At 39.2% G+C, this 20,154-nt stretch overlaps 1 long non-coding RNA gene across 1 annotated transcript; it reads right to left on the bottom strand.

Annotated features, from left to right (window-relative positions):
- Positions 1-11,612: 11,612 nt before the first annotated feature.
- On the bottom strand, positions 11,613-15,783 carry LOC147653796 (uncharacterized). The gene is made up of 2 exons (XR_015285784.1): positions 13,443-15,783; positions 11,613-13,378 (listed from the first exon to the last, which is right to left on the bottom strand). It is a non-coding gene; the product is annotated as an uncharacterized LOC147653796 (long non-coding RNA).
- Positions 15,784-20,154: the final 4,371 nt, after the last annotated feature.

Raw genomic sequence — 20,154 nt, 5'->3', positions numbered from 1 at the left:
CCAGAGAAGAGAAGCAAAATAGCAATTACCCAAATTATAATTGGTCTAACATGATACAAGGGAGCTGTATTTGCTTTGGCCTTCCTTACTGATGAGGCTCCAGTAGCTCTTGGTTGTCATTCTTCTGGTACAAATTACAGTCTTCTAGAATTGGATTGATGCGAAAGAGATTGTATAAAATCTGTTCTATTTATCCAGTTTTTATTGTACTGTTTCCTTACATAACCAAATCTGTTGGATGCTATAGCTGACTTGAATTTTGGAGGTGAGGCAAGTGACTCTTGCTTATGGAAACAATAAATTGATTTACCATTGTGTCCAACTGTGTTCAGAATTTTGTTGTGTGATCTGTGCCCTTAGTAATCTCTCTTTTTCATGAAAGGAAATGGGTAAACCCTCTAAACTGAGAGATATGTGGTAAAATATCTGTGCTCAATTTATGGGAAGCACAAAGATAAATATATACTTTACAACATATTTCACTGCAGTATTGGGACCTGACTACAGAGAGGAAAGAAAAAAAAATGGGAAGAAAATTGAGACAGTAGGATCTGGCATTACATATTTATGAACTAGATAGATATTATTAGTTTAATTTAAATGTTTTTCTACCACTTGAGTTTCCTAGATGTTCTTGTCTTGCAACCAAATGATGCTTCCTTCCCTCTTCTGCAAGTTTTTTTCCTCCTCCAAAGCCACAGTGCTAGTGACCTTGCATTCAGGAAATACTAGCTGAGCCTTTTTTAGCCTAGTGTATATAGCTGAATTCAGTGCTCTTAATTTTTTTGTTTTACAAGGTTTACAGGCTTCGAAATGGTACGACATATTTAAACACTGAGATCAGTTCAATTGTCCTTATCTTTTTTGTTTAACAGAGTGTAAATTCTGCTTTGTCAGGCTGGGGTATGTGAATGCATGTGCGTGAGAGGAAATTCAATGAGCTTCAGTGCTGAGAGCAGCAGATTAAATTTTGCTCTTCTCAAAGCAAGTCGCTGTGATTACAGTTCATACACACACACAAGAAAAAGCCCCAGAGTACAGGCCCTTAATATGTGTCAGGCTCTGGATTTCCAGATTGCTGCTTTGACATCTAAAATGAACAGTGGTGTGGTGGTGTAGTGTTTTTACATTCGTATCTTGGATTTTTGTGTGACATTTCCAGCCACAGAGATGGTCTCTGGGTAGTGTTGGTTGCTGGCAGCTCACTTTACATTCACCAAATGGATCTTGCACAGAAGCATTTCTACTGAAGACAAAAAAAATCTGTCTCAGAATACTATAGAAAAATGTTGTGTATTGAAATCATCCCAAACCAAATATAATTTGATACATATGAACTGACAAAAGGAATCTTCAATTAATGTACAAATTTTGATTCTGAAATAGATAGTAATGACAGGTAGTAATAAACAAACTGTACTTTTGAGACATTATAATTTTAGGATTCTAAATGGTCATTTTTAAATCTTGAAATGTAAGGTGCAGTACAAATTTTATTACTTCTTTTTTTTTTACTGACCATATAAGGTTTTATGGGGAATGTAGTTAGAAAATGGAAATCTGGTTGAATTCTAGGGCTTACCCTTTTATTCCCATTCCTGAGAATGCATTCATTAGCTTCCTAATTCAGTTTTGGACACTGCTTCCTCATTAACCTTAACAGCTGATTGACACTTGTTTTCACTGGCCCATTGTAGCATGAGTTGTGTGCAGTCTATTTTATTTGATTACCCTGGAGGCCAAGATCTGTTTGACTTTTTACTCTCATCTGGCTTTGTTTGGTATAAAGCAAACTTGAGCTCATCCAGCGAGATGCCAATGAAGGCTGTTCAATTTTGGCCATCCCCTGACAGGGAAGGCTGTTTAATTTTGTGTGATGCTGAGGTTTTGTGTAACCTGAGGCCACCTGATTCATGCTGAAAGGAACACGGGTGGTCTCGGTGATGTGACAGAACGTGTTTTCAGAGCTTGTCACAGCAATACTGGGACAGCACTTCAGCAGCATTACAGCACTCCCACTGTTTCTGTGTTCTGCAGCCGTTCTGAAAGAAGAGGTGCAAACCTGCCACAAGGGTGCCAGATCTCCCCATCTGGCAGTGGAGAAAAGGGATTCATTCCCCTCAAGTGCTTAGTGACAATTTAGAGGCAACAGACACTCCTTCAATCATGAGGCAATGATTAAATGATAGAGGGGAGAGCCAGGCAGTGCCTGCATTCAACAGAAATAGGGAAATAATCACAGACTGTGTGTTAGAAGGGATCTTAAATATCATCTTGTCCCTCCCCCTGCCACGGTCAGGGACACTTTCCATTAGAGCAGGTTGCTCCAAGCCCTGTACAACCTGTCCTTGAACACTTTCAGGGGTTGGGCAGACACAGCTTCTCTGGGCTACCCATGCCAGGGTATCAAGACCCTCACAGGGAAGAAATTCTTCCTAATATCTAATCTAAACCTACTCTCTGTCAGTTTGAAGTCATTCCCCCTCATCCTGTCACTTTAGTTCCTGATGCTTCCTCTCCTGCTTCCTCATAGGCCTTCAGGTGCTGGAAGGTTCTTAGAGAGCTCCACACAATCTTCTCTAGACAAAATGCAGCAGTCCACAGTTCTTCAGTTCTTGCTCAGTATTCTCTCTTTTGGGTTGTTGGTCAAACCCTATCTCCCAGTCTCTTCAGACTTACTGACTTATTTCTCCAGAGTTCTTTTTTCTTTTTTTTTTTTTTTTTTGCTTTGGGTTCCATAGACCACTTCACCTCCAGAGTAAATCCATAAGAGAAAAAGAAATCATATAGTTGAAACTTGCCATCACCTTGCCTTGTTTAGCCCACTGGTTATTTAGGTTATAAATGCGCTCTGCCAAGTACTTAGCACAGCAAGGATCTGTTCCTGTGTTCTTGTTAGGCATTGCTATCCCAATGTTTTTTGAAAACTTTATGTCAGCTGAGGATGTAGTTATTAGCACTAGTGGGTATAACTGGCTTAATTCACTTGATGTGATCAACAATGTTTAAGAATCACTTTATTTGTAACATTTTATGCAACATCTTTGTACAACCTTTAACATCTGCCTGAGGCATTTGCAATGTCATCAAAAAAGCCACCTCTAACTTTTGATCACCCTCGTGATACACTATGAGTTCCGGCAAAGAAATTAATTTTTCTTAAACGGGTTTCAGAAAAACACTACCTTTCATGGCAGTAAAATTACTTTACAGCAACAAATATTCCTAGAACAGCAATATGTGAACAGAGATTAATGTTTTGCATAGTGGGACAAGGAATTTCAAGTCTGCCTGTGTCTTGCTAAAAAATAACAAAGCTAAATGAAATTGATAGTGTGGAAATGACAGCACTCTCTTCGCTTGCTAAATGCTCTTTCTTAGCTTGGAATGTCCTCTCCCACAAGCTATGGAGTCCTCAGCAAGTCACATTTCATCTTAAACAGGGAAAAAGAGATTCAGAGACATCCAGGCTGGTCCTTTTAAACCATTAATGAGAGACCAAGTGTTGTCATAAATGAATGGGACCAATCCATTATTTCACAAGGACCTATGAAGAATAGATACACTTCAGGTTTAAATAATTACAGGTCCTTTTCTGTTCACAGTTACTTAAATTACTTGAAATATGGATGAATTCAGTACAGGGGACTCTGTCTAAATATAATTGATGATGAGTTACTTAAAGAGGCTTTCTGTTCACTTCAACTTTCAGTACTTTTCTCAAGGTGACTGATGGTAACATACAGGGGTAGCAGCAATTCCACGAAAGCTTGAAGCACTGTTGATTTTGACCTAAATTGTCAAGTAGGGAATTGCCAATCGCTTCTCTGAAGGTTTCAGCTGCTGGGTGAAAGCACATGCAGCACTGGCTCTTCACTTTGAGATGGCAAGATAGTCAATGTATCAATGCTCTTCTTTTGATGAAGCTCCTGGGCAGGAGCTGCTGTAGCACTATTTCTGAAGTAGGGGTTTTCGGATTTCAGATATAATGATTTTCCCAGGTGGAGGAGTTACTGTGCATATATTATTTAGCAACAATACCCAATTGGCAGCAGACACAACAGATACCAATAGATGGTCTTGGCAAGGATGGATCAAATGTAAGTCACACAAGGAAAATCATCAAAGCCTACAAGGCAAATCTTGAATGAAAAACTGATTGAAGTTCACCATTGATTATCTGCGTAGCCTTAGGGATTTTAGTGCTAAGCGGAAGGTTTATTTGCACAAGTTTGGAGGCTTGATTTCTGTTCTGGCCTTTATTCCTCAGTGCTGAGGGATTTATCTACTTTAGAATTTCCAAGGACACTGCATAAGAGTGCAGGAAATAAGAAAAGCCTTAAAAAATAAGGACCTTCTTCACCTTTGTTAAATCCTCTTCATTTCTGCTCACTTCTGTTCACCAAAAAGCACTCTGGGAAGGGTTTGGCTGCAGGTTGGATGGCTGGAGAGTGGGTTGATAGTCGCCTTGTGCATGAGGCAGTGATTGTTTGAGGAGATGCGTGGACACCACATGATCAGAAAACTGATTAGATAAAGGGATGCATGAACAATTACACTGCAGTGGCAGGAAGTCAATGTGTGCTTATTTTGGTTAAGTCTTGGTTAAGTTTTGGTTAAGTTTAGAGTATAAAAAGACTTGGTTTCTTACAATAAAAGATCTTCTTTGGAGCAAGCAAGGAGGTCCATGTGTCTTTGTTCCCCATTGCTACAAATGTCTGCCCAAACTGGGACATTTCACAGGTGGTGAAAGATGTGGACCATACCAGCAGGAACTTCCACTGAACCAGGAATTGGGGTCAACCAGGAAAAGTTCAGCAAAGGAACCCAAACGCACACCCATCACCTATCAGATGAGCAGTGGAAAAATTATGGGAGGAAAAATATCCCTGGAACAAAGACGGAGCCTGGACCTTTTATGGCGGCTCCTGCATTGACAAAGTACAGACATTGATGATACTAAGCTAAGTGCCTTGCATGTCCATGCATGTAAAAGATGTAAAAGATTTCCTTCCTAGTGGGACTTTTCAATTGGAGGCCTGGCAGGCAGTAAGACAGAAACACTTGATATTGCCAGGAGCGATGATGCTGAGGCCTGTGGGCACCTCACCACAAGGAGGACTGTCCTGTCGTGTGGATGTCTGCCATTTCCTGACTTCAAAGTCTGATTTCCCAGAGCCCTCAGCCCTGACTGAACCCACTTCTGACACACCAGGTTATGCTGAGGTCAGTCCATCCCCTACAGATATGCCTGCCCTTGAGGAAAATCCTTACATGGTTGGTCCTTTCGACCCTGTACTCTCAGGCCACAAACAAGAGGTGGATTTGTACCCTCCCTGGAACGATGATGCTGTGGCACAGCACTGGCAGAAATGTAGAGAAGCCACAATGAAGATGGCAAATTGACTGTTATTACTGCTTTTCCTGTTATTTTTGCACTGAATTAATGCCCTGCTTACAAAAATTTAGATTATAAAATTATCAAAAAAACTGAAGACACTGGTAAAGGAAAGTGTATCTTGCTATCATGTTTTAAGTTACTTAGAGTCCATAAGTACTGCATATGTTCTTACACCGAATGATTGGAGAAGCATAATGAAAGAGCATAATAAAGATCTTACCCATGACACAATTTGCAGTTTGGCTTACCGATTACTGTGAGCTATGTACTGCTGAGGTGGGAGCATTGTGAGACAAAGATCCGCCTATTGTTGTCTCTCATTAACAGGAGAGGGCCCATATGAAGTCCCTACAGTTCAGACAGGCTACCCTGGCAATGTGTATGACATTATCACCCACCTAATCCTTCAGGCTCTGCGGTGGCTCCCAGGGACGGGCACTCATGCCAATATGTCTTTTGCTAAGATTTTACAGTGTCCATCAGAATAATTTGTACAGTTTCTTGATAGACTGCAAGCAGCACTTGCTTGGCAAGTTGACAGTGATGACGCTCAAGCTATTCTATTGCAGCAACTTGCTTTTGTAAATGCAAATGAGGACTTTAAAAAAGCATTGCTCATTCTTTGCAATCCGCATATTTGTGATATAGCAGACATGGTTAGGGCATGCCAAAATGTGGGTTCTACCACCCATCACACTAATTCTCTGTCTGTGGCTTTAGCTGTGCACCTCTGGGTTTTGGAAGTGGGAGTGAGAGGTTGTCTTAAATGCCATTTGAACACTCTAAGAGGGATTGTCCTTGACAAGAGGGTGGGACAAAAATGCCTACTAGGCATTGTCCCCAATGCGGAAAAGGAAAATATTGGGCTACTGATTGCTGTTCTTGGTACAATACAAAAGGGGAAGTCATACAATCAAGCAATCACCAGTGAGGGGCAGGCTTGTGCACCCCACAGAACCAAAAACATAACCAACTGCAGGCAATACAGGGCTGGATTTGGCTGCCAGAGAGTCAGTCACCCTGATGACCTCCTCGATGTATTTAGTTCACACTATGAGTGTGGGGACCACATGGAAATGATATGCATGTCTTGTTAATTGGATGCTCTTCCACCACTAAACTTGGGCTTTTTGTGTTACCTGGTGTTATTGATTCAGATTATGAGGGTGAAATACAGATTGTGCTGTGGATCCCAATTCCACCTTTACACCTACAGGCCAGCGTTTAGCACAATTTATTCCATTTTCCAGCAAAACCTGTGGTGGTAAGTGTAAATGCGACACAGGTGGCTTTGGCAGCACAGGCCAGTCACAAGTTTTTTAGACAAGTTCTATCACAACAGCTTAGCCAATCCTGCTTTGTAGCATAGATGGCAAAAAAAATTGATAGTGGCCTTGTGTGTGAGGCACAATTGGCTGAGGAGATGTGTGGACACCACATGATGAGAGAACTGATTGGATAAAGGGATGTGTGAGCAGCAACACTGCAGTGGCAGGCAGCCCAATGCGCACTTGCTTTGGTTAAGTTTTTTGTTAAGTTTAGAGTATAAAAAGGCTTGGTTCAGTACAATAAATGACCTTCTTTGGAGCAAGCAAGGAGGTCCATATGTGTTTGTTCCGCATTGCCATGCAAGGGTTCTAAAGCTACCCCTAATTGCAGTAAGCAGATTTGTAAAATCCTTTCTCTTCTGTGCAGAGATGTTTATCACATATACTATTCAAGTACTTTGTAGTATATTAACTAGAAAGCTATTTGTTGTTATCTGCTATCACTGGCAATTCCAGATATCCTTATTAGAAACTCCAGGCATCTTTATTGCTGGAATCAAACTTAGAAAAAAATTGCTACCATACAGAAACGTGCAGGCATACATACAGGATAAGGAATATTAATGACACACAGATGAGCCTTCCTTTAAGCCAAAAAGCTTTTTATAAGTTACTTGATCATAACTGTATTGAATTGGAGATTTTTGGTAGGATGAGCTAGAAAACAGTACTTGGCCTGCATTCTCTGGAAAACCCTCTAATATGATAACCTAACTAATTGCTGCCCCTGCCATGCTGCTTTATTTATGCATGTTTCTTGGATTGTACTTTCTTGGGCTCCTGGTTTCCTTCTCTTCTGTATTTGTGAAGATCCCAGCAGAGAGAAGATGAAGGCTTGAGTTCCTCCAATGCATATAAAGAAATAAAAGGCTATAGCCCAGAGATTGAGTAATACAATCTACAGAATATGTAGAATTTCCCTTGTAGTTTTGGGACTTTCTGAAGAAAGTTTCTGCATAAGTGCAGAGATTTTCAAAGAATTTCTAAGCCCTATGCATTGGTCTTTTAATTCTTCCAGCTGTATTTCCAATGGCTTTTGGCTTTTACACGTGTGGTGGTTGCTCATAGTAATAACCCCTAAGAGAAAAGGCAGCATAAAGCTTCTGAAAATATAACAGATGCTTGTAATATCATTGCCCTCTCTACAGGGACTTCTGTAAACTGATTCCTTGCTACACTCAGCATGTTAACATCCAGGAGCAGAATGTTGTTTGTGGAATTTATAATGAAACCGTGGATTCCAAAAATTGATCCACAGGGTCTTATAACTACAGGAGCTGCAAACTTTATGTTATCCATCTGCCTTGACTTTGCTGGTTTTCAAACACAAGTCTCTTTGCATTTACAGCCTATTTGGAATAATTTTCACTTGGTATATCCTTACGAAGAGTCTATGGAGAAGAATGATTATCTACCAAGCACTGATGTGTTTGGCAATATTCAGCACCAGCTTTTGCATGTTATTTAAATGAATGACTTCTTTTGCCACCCTTGAAATATGCATCATCACTTTGGCATGTGGTGGAAGGTGTGCAGTGCAATGAGATGCACTAAGGAACAAGAGGCAGGCAGCAGGGCTGCATTCGTGATGAATGAGAAAAGTAAGTAGAAAACCCTGGAGTAAAATCAGGAGGGGCAAAAAAAATCTCTCTCACATGGCTGAGGTGGGAAGATTAGGTTGGTTTCATTTTCTTTTGTCTTGGCAGATGTCTGGGACTGCTTGCAAAGGCTTAGAGGGAAAATGTGTATGTGAAAAATTCACAAGTTCATGAAAAGCATAAACTCCTCATTTCCAGTGTTTTGGTTTTTATGATATTATTTTAGTTCCTCTGACTCCCTGTTATTTTCCACTAATCTCTCAATCCTTCCTATGAATTAAATGTACCACCCCTCTGCCAGGCTCTGTAGCTGCAATTATTTTGCTGCTCCAAAAGCTCCTTCTCCCCCATGAGCTCTTTGGTTATAAAATATGATTTTAAGTCAGAGAATTTCTATCCCTATATTCCTGCCATTTCTGTACCCTACCTGCAGACATCAATGAGCACTTGCCATCAGCAGACTTTTTTTTCAGAACATCAGCTCCTACACCCATCTCTTCTCTAAGCCCCAACATTTTCTTTGCCTATAGTCTCTACCTGTTTGAGGACATACATAACAAATATGTTTCCCGCAGCAATGGAATAGCATTTTTTATCTTCCTGATCAAAAATATTGTTTCAGTTAAAAATAAAAAAAAAGCTCTTCAAACCTATTTTCTTGCATTTGGGTTTTACTTGTTCTTTTTTTTCCAGAGTGGTACCTTCAGATCATTATTAAATAGATGAAATTAAATAGTTTTCAAATGATTTTTGGGTTGAAATGATCATATTGAAATGTAGGATATGCCTGTAATAGTCCTGTAACTTTGTGGAATTCAAACACCAGTGCATATCTATGCAACACCTTTTTTTATTTTTTTCTCTTTTAATGTTTTTTATTTGCCTAGCTTAAATCTGCATATTCTCCTTTTGCTACATGTGACTCCCAGTAGGGTTCTTGAATATATACAATACATAAATAATAAAACCATAAAATCACAAAATTGTTTGAATTGGAAGGGTCCTTAAAGATCACCCAGTTCCACCCCCTGCCTGTCCTTGAACACTGGCAGGGATGGGGCAGTCACAGCTTCTCTGGACAACCTGTGCCAGGGCCTCACCACCTTCACAGGGAAGAATTTCCTCCTAACAGCTAAGCTAAACTTACTCACTTTTTTTTCTTTTTTCCCTAAGTACTTTAATGGATATCCTGGTCTTTGATGAAAATGGCAGTATATGGACAGAACACCTTATTCCTATTTCTATCAGCATCCCTTTTTATAGGTAGCTGGCCTGCAATCAGTATATCAAGGTAAAGCAGTTTGATATTTTAGTGTCAGAAAGATGTTACTTGTAATTTTTTTAAAAAATAAATTATGTATATTATATATTAATTATATACTCTCTCTCTCTCTCTCTATATATATATATATATAAAGCATCAAACCACATAAGCCTTTGAAGCTCGGGCATCTACTGTGTACTTGCTCCTGTAGCGGTGCCACCATCTTCTTTATTCACTTGTTAATTGGCTGCTTACCCCCATGAGAAATCCTAACTCCATTCATCATGACTTCTTTAACCACTCTGAACACATTAAATCAATCTGCAAATACCTGGACTTCCTCTGCTGTACCTCCTCATCCTACAAAATCACGGTATCATGCATAGATTTTTTTTTTGTCCTTTTTTTCTTTCCTGATGGATTTCAGACATTGTCCATACTAGTTTAGCTGCTTATCAGGCACACTCTAAGGTTTTCCATTTTCTCAGTTGCACAGTTACAAGATCACTGGACTGTCTTGCATTGCTTTAACCAACTCATGTTATTTAGCCTTAAGCACATATATTCCACTATTCTGCTGGTTTAGGAATGCTTCTTGTGTTCTGAATACCCTCCCTTTTTTCCTTTTCTTTTTCTTTTTTTCTTTTTCTTTTTCTTTTTCTTTTTCTTTTTCTTTTTCTTTTTCTTTTTCTTTTTCTTTTTCTTTTTCTTTTTCTTTTTCTTTTTCTTTTTCTTTTTCTTTTTCTTTTTCTTTTTTTGTTTGTTTTTTTTAGTTAAAAATGAATGTATTTTAGAGCACTATAGGTGGGATCCATATTTAAGAACCTGCATGACAGCATCACTAGTTTTGTGAATACTGTATTATTTTTCACATATACCAGAAAAACAGAACTGCTACACTACCTCAGTTATTCCCACATCTAAAATCTTCTGCAAATTATATTTGCAGAAAGATGTTCCATGGCCAAAACATGTGATAGGATAAAGGCATAATACACATGTAGCACAAGTTTGTTTGGGAAGATAGATTATCCCTTTCAGGATTATAAAGTCTCTGTTTAGGCATTGATTTTGTGCTTAGCATGCCAAGTGTTTGTTTATGCTATTTGTCTTCCACCGTCATGGTCTGACTGTCCTCTTTGTGGGATGCTGGAAACTTGTCTAGAGCAGAAATGTGTTTGAAAGCCCATGTGTCTGAGCTCTGGCCTTTTGTATGGTCTGTTACCCAGACATGCTACTTAGAGATTTGGGAAATTAACCTTTTAGAAATTTCTGACAACCTATTTACATTTTCTCAACAACAACTTCTCAAATCCCTTTCTAAATGATGGTTTTGACATCTGTAATTCACAATAGCACTGAAGTATTTACTTTTCTGTGCTTCAAAGTATTTCTTTTCAGGATGAGACTAAGTAGGAAGGGAAACTAATACCACGTGTATAAGCATATTCAGCAAAAAATTATAATAATCCCACACTGCTGGATGATTATTTGTCTTTTTGGTTTGTCTTTGGTGATACCCTGAGGAATTTGCACAAATCCAGAGACAGGTAGGCATAAAACAGTGATGAATTGCTCCCTTGGTCTAACCACTAAGCAGCAGCCCCAGTTTGAATGATGAACTAAAGGTATTAAAATGATATTTATACAACAGCAAGAAATGTCTTCTTAGGGTGCTTCATCATCACTGACAATTACCTGTGGTAATGACGTGTTTGTAGAGGGGTTTGCTGGACTTACTGGATCCAGCTCAGGTCACGCCCAACACCACCAGTATCATCTGAACTCTTCCCACCTCAATGAAAGCAGAGTTTTTTGCCATGCAATTTATCAACACATGATGCTTGGATGAAATACAATTGTGATTTGTACATTGGCTTTTAAAAATACTTTCCCTCTTGAAAAAAGCCTGATTGACATAGGATATGAGCTGTTGAATTATAACACACTACATTTTAAGTAAGCTAAGAACAGTGTAAATATGCAAATTTATAGGAGGGGAAGCAATATTCTTATTCCTGTTTAGGATGGGTTTAATAGAAATAATTCTCTTGTCACTTGTTACAGAGAAGAAGTAATAATTTTGCTATGTCTTTAGAAAGGCAAAAGCCAGTCATCATATTACAAAATAGATTGCATAAATTGGTTGACTTTCAATGCCTCTTTCCCCCACAACATCTTAGGAAGAGGAAAAGATTTCTAGTGTCACACCATAGTTTAATTGACACAGACCACATCTTAGGCAAGCTCCCTGACCATTCAATTACCATATAAATAAGAATGTGCATATCTCTCCTCATATCAGTATCTTGCTTTTTTTGTTGTTAACAAAAATATGTTAATGGCTAAGAGAAGCTTTTCATTTGAATAATGACTTCATGCTTGTGTGAATTTCAGATGATGGAATAAGCCCTTTCTTTAAAAGTTTGCAATTTCCCTGGAGTTCACCAACTATCTTTAATCAAGGAAAAAAAAAGGCAAATGGGAGACTTCTAACCTCAGCACCTGATGGGGTGTAGCTGTGGTTTACAAATCTGTTTAGGGAGATGAAACATTCAAGTCCTCTGCTGTCTTTTGTTCAGAAGACTGTCATTTATGGGAGAAAAGAAAAGGCCCAATGGTGTGTGATTTACTGTAGATCAGACTTGTTTTTCCTTCCTCTCCAGGTGGAGCTGATCCTTGGCAGGTATAAAAATCACCAAGGAAAGAATCACCCCTACCTTCTTTTGACATGACCATAAGAGAGGCAGCAGATCTGAATGAAAATTAATTTCTTGCAGGGTGCTAATGTTAATTATTCAGGCTGGAAATTAGTTATGGGATTCAGTGCTAGCTGTCATGCCTCCTTCATTCTCCACTGTGGGTCATTCCTCCTTGTAGTAGGTTTAGTGCTGGCCAAACACCAGTGCACCCACTAGAATTATTTACTTATTTTCTGCTGTGAGATAAAGATTAGGAGGAGAGCAAAGCAGGCATGAAACTTTAAGGAGTATTAAGAAAGCTTTATTAACAAAATTAAAAGAAAAATAATAAGAAATCAGAATAAACCTTCAGAACAGTTCTCCTCCCCTCAACTTTTCTTTCTTTCTCCTACTGACAAATTTGGTATTTTCAGTCAGTTTACACTTTTAAAATAATCTTTCTTCAGTCTTCTTAGGGAGAAGGGTCTCTCCTGCCATGCCATGGAGAGTTTTCCACAAGAAACAGTCCTCTTGTAGTTTTAATTTTAATGAATAGCAGCAGCCCAGAAATCTGCAATCGTGAAGTTCCTCCCATAGTTTGGTAGTTTCCCACAACTACCACCATGGTAGCTTATTGGGGTGCAATTTAAAGGATGAGCTGTTCTAGTACAGAAAGAAAAAACCCTCTTCTTTTAATCTCTGGGAAGAGAGGTTTTCTTCTTCTGTTCCTGGGGCAAGGTTTTTCATCTCTCATTTTCCTCTGTTCAAGCTTCTCATTGGATCACAGCTACTTCAACATTTGCTTGTGTTGACATGGATACCTCTGCTCGTATCTGTGGTTAGAACGCTACATCCCCCCAATGCATTCCATGAGTTTACATTTTACAGTGGAAAAAATAGTCTGATGTATCAATTATATCTTCCCCATAGCCTTACAAGACAATTTCAGACTAAGACTAAGGCATCTCCTCATTCTCCTCCCATCTTGGATTTGACTGCTTCTTCAGTGACCTTCGTGTCTCCATGTTGTTTTCTTCATGTGTCTTCACCCTTTCATTTTTCTCTCACTCAAGAGAGGATTGAAGTCAGCATGTTTCATCTGTGCACTGAAAGTGTTGCTTTTTCTCTCACTCAAGAGAGGATTGAAGTCAGCATGTTTCATCTGTGCACTGAAAGTGTTGCTATCTCACCTGGGTCTGCTGATGGCCATGTGATCTCTGCCAGGTGGTGGCTGCTTTGGCTGCAAGGCTGCTTTCCGGCCCCTGCCACGTGCAATTCCAGCAGTGGAGCTGCTTTCTGCATGAGGCTGCAGAGCCGCCTCTGTTCTCATCTGCATGATTTTTCCTCAGCCCAGGCAGGATGGCTGGATGCCTTGCGGCTGGAGAGGAGCACAGCTCTGCTCAGCCTGAAGCTGAATGGAGCCAGCCTGGCCCACTGGCCATGGATGGCACTCAGTGGCAGCAGAATCTCAGCTGAGCCAAGCCCACCGCGGGCTGAGCTGGCTGGGATGAGCGGTGGAGCGAGCCTGGTCCGGACAGCGCTGCAGTAAAGCAGGGCCTGGCCTGGCCCTGCCAGGCCTCACAGGCCATGTGGCACAGCGGGGCCTGGCCTGGCCAACATCCACTTAGTTACCTGTTCAAAGGCCAGAAGCAAGAGAGTTTGTCACATGATTTGATCATGTTCAAACGTGATTTCAGAGGGGTGTGTTCAGGTTTCTTAAGTGGTTACAGGGTATCAATATTCAAAACTAGCCAGCTGATTCGTTCTGCCAGGCCTGAAGGAAGATGCCAAGGTCCCCATAGTGAACAACTTCCACAGCTCATGGTGTCCCTCCCCAACTAAAACCAAACTACGTTATACCACAACAGTCCTACAAGAGATTTTGTTTTTTCACTTCATTTTTCAGTGGCAGGAGGATGTAAAACCCATTTGCTAGTGAATTCCAAAATATCCTGCTGTCCTATTTTCTACTGCTTTCCCAAACTTTTCCTACCAGACATCAAAATGGCTTTGATCCAGCTAAAAAGTCAATAACACTGCCATCAAAATGAGAAAAATAATGGGCAACAGCATTAAACCAATCGTGGCAGGTCTCTGATAGTGTATGAAGACGTGGTTCAATAGCCAGCCCCTACGCTCTTCTCATGTTCTTGACCAAAGCTTCCAGTTCAAACAGGCTTTGTAGTTCAAATCACTTTGCTATTTTTGGATGAAATACAAAGGCAATACCATGCTCCCTACACCTCATTTCTGAAATAACTTAGACTTGAACACTAACTACTTAGCAGGAGTTTTGAGCATGACAGGAAAGGTAAGAAAGTGGTTTGAGTCTGGAGCATATCTGAGTACAACATCCCAGTCTGTATTTCTGTACTGATGTGCACAGAAGGGCTCTGTCAGTGCTGCTTATGAGCAGAGTTAGCTATTAAAACTGCAGACAGTTCTGAATCAGCTGTTAAAAAATCAGCTTCCTCTAGGTGGAAGTCTCTTTGTTCTGTTTGCTCCTCATCTCTTCCCCCACCTCACTGAGTCTGGGACCTGAAAGCCACTGTGCTTTGATTGCACCCCTATGTCACTCGGAAAAGCACTTGCATTGCATCAACAATTCACTCTGCAAAGACCATCTTCTCTGTCTGATTTGCTAAAGGTGTACTTCACACATCTGTCTGAAAAATCCAAACCATTAATTACTGGCTCCAATTTATATAGATGTTGAAGCCAAAAGCAAGAAAAGTGTCAGATTTTTCTCAATAATGATTTGTTTCTCCCAAGTGAGTTCTTCAAAGTGTCTATGTCTTTCCATCCCCTTCACTGTAGAATAAGAATCTAACACCATTTGTCTTGCTAGAGAGAAAAAATGTTGTAGATACAATTGTAATGGTGCTGATAGAGGAATGTGTAAATAGATATGCTTATATTTGCTGCCATCAGCCTTTGTGCAATAAAATGTGCAATACTGCAAGAGTTGTGGTGTAACAAAAAGACCTGTCTCGTTAGGATGAAAGGGTTTTCCTGTTAGTGAAATAAGGTTTAGCTTAACCATCTTTATCAAATTGAAAAAAATTAAGTCAAGCAAGCATGACACTGATATAGAAATAAAAAACCACATTAAGAAAATCCACTTTGAGTTCTCTTTATATACCTTCTGGGACATTGGTGTAAACTTGGATTCCTAATTAAATACATCATTTTGAAAAGCAAAACACATTATTCCATAATAGTGTACAAAGAAGTTTCAGCTTAATAGATTCTGAAGTCAACAGAAGCCATATGGAAAATGAATGGGATTGTCTTGCTTTGTTGCCCATTATCATCTTGTTCAAGTTTCATATGGTGATTGAGCTCTATTTACATAAATTTTATGTATAGACAACTATGTTATTTGAGCTGTTAACCAATTAATAAGAATCTACTGCCATATGTGCTGATTCTACTGTTCACTGTCATATTTGCATTGGAAACCAATCTGGGAATTTTTGTTCTCTGTTCTGTTCTGATACTAATAATGTCCTTTCTGTCTTGGGTGCTTTTATGATGATACTTTATTACCTGATTGTCTGCTTTAGGCCCAGAAGCACTGCTGTAGCTTTAAGATGGACCCCAGTGATGGGGGCTCCTGTGCAGTTTGGTTAAAATGATCTCTCTCTGGGTGCTTGGGCTTCAGTGTGGACCAGGATGCTCTACATTGTTCCTTTTGTTGGATTAGGTTTTTGCTACCTTCAAGTCTGCAGACTGTACCTGGAATCCTCGTGGCAGGTGGTGGTTGGGTTTTTTTGTTTGTTTTTGTTTGTTTGTGTATTTGTTTTGGGGTTTTGTTTTGTTTTTATTTGTTCGTTTGTTCAAAAAAAGTTTGGGTTTTTTAACTTTCAACCACTGGGTTTCATTTCTCATTGGCGAAAGGAATTCCTGGAGTCCTTTTCTTTAGAGGAAACATTTATTTCAGAGTGCTTTCTGCTAAATTTGTCTCCAAATTGAGACACTTTCATATAGAAACTACATTCAGTCATGCTTCTAAATTGTCCTCATTGAGAGGGAGCTCTTAATGTAAACTGATGCAAAACTTTGGTGGAAATTCAGGTTGAACATGAAACAAGCCAGTTCTTCTCAGTCCATAACATGGGAACAAATTCTTATTAATGAACCCTGGTCAGAAAGTCGGTGTCTTACATGTAATTCTGGTAAAGATGAGGTAGGTAGAAAGAAACTAATGAAAAATTTCTGGACAAGGACTGATGAAAATGGTGAGAAGAACTTGATTTTGAGATTGTTTATCAGTTGTTAAAATATTCAGAAAGGGATTTAAGTATCACAGTTTGGTTGAAGACCAGATTTTTCATGGATTCCTTTAAGATCTTCCTGGAGTTTTGAAATGTCTTCCTTCTAGGAAACATGTGGACACATATGGTATGCATTGAGAGGCTGGGAGTACTGCTACTTTGGACCAGTATGCTTCTTTCTGAAGCCTGTACTTGTGGAAAGTATTTCTCAGAAAAATCTGTAATCTTTCTCATTGATCCTTATTTATCTGAGCCCTCCAGGAATTACCAGCCAAGCCTACCAAAGCAGCAAAGATATTTGTACAGCAGTGCTTCCTGGGGGTCATACCACATTGCAGTTATTCTGTGCCTCATAATTATCTTGTTTGTAATGAGAATATGGGTAATTTGCCAGAGTAAATTGTTTTGCTGCTAACTTCAGTGATGCTAAGCAAGAAATGAGGATTTGGCCCATATTAGCATTTATTTCTTTTAAGGGGGAATGACTTTGAAAAGAGCCTATGGTTTTACAGGACTGCTATTAACATGGATCACTAATGATAATTACTGTGGAATTTCCTCTTTGAGGAAATCCAACTGTGAGTTCATAAACGTGTCAAAGCAATGGAGAGGAAAAACAAAATTCAAACAACTTTTCAGTCCCTTAAACCTTGCTTTTGATTTACAACTTTTCTTTGGTGTTCTTTTTTGTTTTGTAGCAATGATATTTACCTGAATGGGAGAAATATTACACTGGGAGAAAAAAGCCCAGAAATGAAGCAGTTCTTTTTTATTGGTGTATATTATTTTATACTCTAAGTGGTGGAACAGGATTTTTTTCCTCCTTTTAAATTAATTTTTGCTTTTAAATTAGTTTTTGCTTTATTATCCACACAGTAGTAATGCACTGCCATTTTAGAAACTTGAGATGCATTAAAAAAATACTGGAGGTTCCAATGGATCTGTGTTTATGTTGCTGATACATTATATGTTGTTAATAAAAAGACACAGTGATCCATACTAAGTTATTTTGCATTAGAGGGTTTTCATTAGCAACTTCATAGAAAGTAACTTTTAAAAATAGTGAATTATGTTCCTTAATCATACCTCTTTATAAATTATAGCTTTACAATGCCAAATAGCATGCATTTGGTTCTGGTTAATTTTAAATGAAAAGCTAGAATATATGCACAGTGTAGAGTCAGAAGGGGTAAACCCTCCCATAAAGTACTCTTACTTTGAACAAAAATAAAAAACTGCATGACTTAGTAAGCTTAACCTGGTAAGTTGTCCCAGCCTTACTCACAAACATAACCTTGCTGCATGCATAAGGTCAGCTGGCCTCACTGCTATCTCAGAAACACACACTGTGCAAACCTCCTGTACCTTGAGAGGAAGTAGAAATGATCTTTTACCAAGTAAAAACATGCAGCCTGATGCCACCTTACTATTTTATCAGTAAAACTTGCTTTTAGTGTCCAAAGTCTAGTCTATGCTTAGCTTTACATCCTACCTACAGAATTCTGATAATCTGTCAGCACAGTCAAAATAACACAAGTGGTTATTACATTTATTATTACATCTTGTACAGACATTGTGCCAAAAGGAGATGAACAGCTGAGGTGGCACCAAGGTCTTCCAGCATCAATCCCATGGTCCTTAGAGTGATCATTGCCCTGATTTGAATGAGACTTGGAGCTTCCTCTTCCAAATTTCTAGATAATCTCATTTTAAAAACTGATCTCACTGACACAGTATGGGGTTCACCTAAAGCCACCTCTAAACAAGCTGTTTACTCAGATATACAAATGGATGCAGAGGAGATGAGGTGCAAAGGGGAAAGTTTCATGCTGCCTGAAGATTACAGAAATACATTGGTCCAGCAAAAAATCTGACTTGCCTTCTCACCCCTCTTATTTGTGCTATTGCTCTGAGGAATTAAATGTCACTCTCAGCAAGGATCTCACCATAGTCTTCTCCATTTGAAAGTAAGCAGACTGGAGTCTCGTATCATTTGTGAGCTAATTAAGGAAGTGTCAAAGTCCATGGAAAGAAATCTCTTTAAAGACCAAACAAATGCTAGAGAAAAAAGCTCTCTCTGGATTCTGTAGGATGAACTTTAACTCTTTATTCAGCCATGAACTTCACTTCTACATTTGGTTTTGAGGTGGCAGTTGGCTGCAACTGGAGATGAGCAAAATGGTTTTAAATCAATAAGGTTTATTCAAAGTCCATTCACTGGATTTGTTCATGAAGAAGAAAGAAGCAGCATTCTTAAATTGCTCTTTTTAAGTTGCAAAATGCTAGTACAATTAAAATGAAAGCATAAAGAAATGCATTTAAAATGGCACAGCAAGGCCAGAGCATTCAGGTTGCATACAAAAATATCTCAAAGGCATGACTGTAAGGGAATCTGGGAGCTAGGCAATCTGTGTAGTTTTGCAAAAGAAACCTGTGAGGTACGCTTTGAAATAAAAACCACACATTTGGCTTTTTGAGCCTGAGGGGTTAGTCTAAAATAAACCTCAGATAAGACAGAGAAATTAAGAATTAAGAATCAAGAAACAAGAAATGCTTTGACAAAAGAGGGGGGGTTGCTGACAAAACCATATGAAATGCTTAAACATTTACTGTACTTACAAGAACAGGAAAACGACAAGGATACAAGGTAAGATAAAGACCTAGAGTGTGCAAACAGGATACAGGGACAAAGGCACCACAGGATAAGGGGGTTCTTTGGACCCCTAAGCCAGGAAAACTGGTATCAAAGTCCAGAAGATGGCCAAAGGACTAAAAGAGAGCATGAACAAGGAGATAAGATGAAAAGTTCAGCTGAGAGGTCGACTACTGACTTCATCCCCAAATACCCTCAGGCGACCAGCAGAGTGACCAACAAAGAGCAGTGCGCAGTCGCAAAGAGACGTGGAGCTAATTTTAATATGGAACGGGGACAGGCAGGGCTGGGAAATGAATATGTATTAGGTATATTTTGTATTAGGTATATTCATATGAATATGAAGGTATATTGTGTAGCCCTGGTTTGTAGAGAATAAAAAGAGAAGCACAAGTCTCTGAGGGTGTGCATGTTTTTGGAGGAGATATCCCCCATGCACCTTAGTGCTGAATAAATACATACCAGCTCTTATAACTTACTTTGTGAGTTATAGAGAGGTTTTTTACCACATATCACAGATCTTAATTTCAGGTCAGAGCTAGTGGCCACAGCAGCCCAAGAAACACTGAAAAGAAAAGAGAAAAAAGAAAGTGTGGGACTTGTATGTTGTGAGAAAAGTGGTCTGATCCAAGCAGCTACAGGTTCTTTATCTGATCCCATTAGTACACAAAGCTTTAGAACAATCACTGAAGGAAAACTAAAGATGTGGAAATACATGAAAACCTAGTTAAAATGCAGCAGTACTTCCACAAAGAACATACCAGACTAAGCCAATATGATAAAGTCTGATAAATCACTCTCTTAGACAATGTAAATACAGTAGATGAAATCTATCTGGACTTCAATAAAACATTTGAGAGGTTGCCATGTGAGAAAATATTAATTAAGATGGAGAGATGTGTATGAATGTTAGAAATGAAAAGTGAGGACAATAGCATGTGCTGAAAGGAAG

Source organism: Cyanistes caeruleus, chromosome 4 (genome assembly GCF_971803275.1).
Source record: "Cyanistes caeruleus chromosome 4, bCyaCae1.hap1.1, whole genome shotgun sequence".
Classification (NCBI taxonomy): Eukaryota; Metazoa; Chordata; class Aves; order Passeriformes; family Paridae; genus Cyanistes; species Cyanistes caeruleus.
The sequence above is the reverse complement of the archived record's forward strand: the minus strand, read 5'-3'. Positions and strand labels throughout refer to the sequence as shown.